Consider the following 2,890-nt stretch of genomic DNA (forward strand, 5'->3'; position numbering starts at 1 on the left):
CGCCGGGCTGGTGCCCATTCCTGGCGTTTAACGCCAGGTTTTTGCCCTTTACTGGCGTTTAACGCCAGTCTGGTGCCCCTTTCTGGCGTTAAACGCCCAGAAGGGTGCCAGACTGGGCGTTAAACGCCCAACAGCTAGCATTACTGGCGTTTGAACGCCAGCTTCTTCTCCTCCAGGGTGTGCTGTTTTTCTTCCTGTTTTTCATTCTGTTTTTGCTTTTTTCATTGTTTTTGTGACTTCTTATGATCATCAACCTACAAAAAAGATAAAATAATAAAAGAAAATAATTAATTATAAAACATTGGGTTGCCTCCCAACAAGCGCTTCTTTAATGTCAGTAGCTTGACAGAGGGCTCTCATGGAGCCTCAGAAATGCTCAGAACCGTGTTGGAACCTCCCAACACCAAACTTAGGGTTTGAATGTGGGGGTTCAACACCAAACTTAGAGTTTGGTTGTGGCCTCCCAACACCAAACTTAGAGTTTGACTGTGGGGGCTCTGTTTGGCTCTATTTTGAGAGAAGCTCTTCATGCTTCCTCTCCATGATGACAGAGGAATATCCTTGAGCCTTAAACACAAAGGATTCTTCATTCACTTGAATGATCATTTCACCTCTACCAACATCAATCACAGCCTTTGCTGTGGCTAGGAAAGGTCTGCCAAGGATGATGGTTTCATCCATGCATTTCCCAGTCTCTAGGACTATGAAATCAGTAGGGATGTAATGGTCCTCAATCTTAACCAAAACATTCTCTACAAGTCCATAAGCTTGTTTTCTTGAGTTGTCTGCCATCTCTAGTGAGATTTTTGCAGCTTGTACCTCAAAGATCCCTAGCTTCTCCATTACAGAGAGGGGCATGAGATTCACACTTGACCCTAAGTCACACAAGGCCTTCTTGAAGGTCATGGTGCCTATGGTACAAGGTATAGAAAACTTCCCAGGATCCTGCCTCTTTTGAGGCAGTTTCTGCCTAGACAAGTCATCCAGTTCTTTGGTGAGCAAGGGAGGTTCATCCTCCCAAGTCTCATTTCCAAATAACTTGTCATTTAGTTTCATGATTGCTCCAAGATATTTAGCAACTTGCTCTTCAGTAACATACTCATCCTCTTCAGAGGAAGAATACTCATCAGAGCTCATGAATGGCAGAAGTAAGTCCAATGGAATCTCTATGGTCTCATTTTGAGCCTCAGATTCCCAAGGTTCCTCATTGAGGAACTCAGAGGAGAGTGGTGCACGCCCACTGGGGTCTTTCTCAGTGGCGTCTTCTTCCTCTCTTTCCTCTCCATATTCGGCCATGTTGATGGCCTTGCACTCTCCTTTTGGATTTTCTTCTGTATTACTTGGGAGAGTACTAGGAGGGAGTTCAGTAACTTTCTTGCTCAGCTGACCCACTTGTCCTTCCAAATTTCTGATGGAGGACCTTGTTTCATTCATGAAACTTTGAGTGGTCTTTATTAGATCAGAGACCATTGTTGCTAAGTCAGAAGTATTCTGCTTAGAACTCTCTGTCTGTTGCTGAGAAGATGATGGAAAAGGCTTGCCATTGCTAAACCTGTTTCTTCCACCATTATTGTTATTGAAACCTTGTTGAGGTCTCTCTTGATTCTTCCATGAGAGATTTGGGTGATTTCTCCATGAAGAATTGTAGGTATTTCCATAGGGTTCTCCTAGGTAATTCACTTCTTCCATTGAAGGGTTCTCAGGATCATAAGCTTCTTCCTCAGATGAAGCTTCCTTAGTACTGTTTGGTGCATTTGCATTCCAGACAGACTTTGAGAGATCAAATTGACTTGTTGAGTCAATATCTTGTTCTGAGCCAATATGGCATTCAGAGTGTCAATCTCAAGAACTCCTTTCTTCTGACTAGTCCCATTGTTCACAGGATTCCTTTCAGAAGTGTACATGAATTGGTTATTTGCAACCATTTCAATCAGTTCTTGAGCCTCTGTAGGCATCTTCTTCAGATGAAGAGATCCTCCAGCAGAGCTATCCAAGGAAATCTTGGATAGTTCAGAGAGACCATCATAGAAGATTCCTATGGTGCTCCATTCAGAAAGCATGTCAGAAGGACATTTTCTGATTAATTGTTTGTATCTTTCCCAAGCTTCATAGAGGGATTCTCCATCCTTCTGTCTGAAGGTTTGGACTTCCACTCTAAGCTTACTCCATCTTTGTGGTGGAAAGAACTTTGCCAAGAAGGCATTGACTAGCTTTTCCCAAGAGTCCAGGCTTTCTTTAGGTTGAGAATCCAACCATATCCTAGCTCTGTCTCTTACAGCAAAAGGGAATAGCATCAGTCTATAGACCTCAGGGTTTACCCCATTAGTCTTGACTGTGTCACAGATTTGCAAGAATTCAGCTAAGAACTGATGAGGATCTTCCATTGGAAGTCCATGGAACTTGCAATTTTGTTGCATTAGAGAAACTAATTGAGGCTTAAGCTCAAAGTTGTTTGCTCCAATGGCAGGGATAGAGATGCTTCTCCCATAGAAGTCGGGAGTAGGTGCAGTGAAGTCACCCAGCACCTTCCTTGCATTGTTGGCATTGTTGTTGTTTTCGACTGCCATGTGCTCTTCTTCTTTGAAGAATTCGGTCAGGTCCTCTAAAGAGAGTTGTGCTTTGGCTTCTCTTAGCTTTCTCTTCAAGGTCCTTTCAGGTTCAGGATCAGCTTCAACAAGAATGCCTTTGTCTCTGCTCCTGCTCATATGAAAGAGAGAGAACAAGAAGATGTGGAATCCTCTATGTCACAGTATAGAGATTCCTTTAGGTGTCAGAGGAAAAGAGAAATAGAAAGAAAGGAGAAGGAGAATTCGAACTTTTAATAGATAAGGTTCGAATTTGTGCATTGAGAAGGAGTGGTACTCCATAAATAGAAGGATGTGAGAAGGAG

General features: G+C 42.9%; 1 non-coding gene across 1 annotated transcript; it reads left to right on the forward strand.

The window, feature by feature from the left end:
- Positions 1–2,054: 2,054 nt before the first annotated feature.
- On the forward strand, positions 2,055–2,162 carry LOC130953715 (small nucleolar RNA R71). The gene has a single exon (XR_009075877.1). It is a non-coding gene; the product is annotated as a small nucleolar RNA R71 (small nucleolar RNA).
- Positions 2,163–2,890: the final 728 nt, after the last annotated feature.

This window comes from Arachis stenosperma, chromosome 9, assembly GCF_014773155.1.
Source record: "Arachis stenosperma cultivar V10309 chromosome 9, arast.V10309.gnm1.PFL2, whole genome shotgun sequence".
Lineage (NCBI taxonomy): Eukaryota > Viridiplantae > Streptophyta > Magnoliopsida > Fabales > Fabaceae > Arachis > Arachis stenosperma.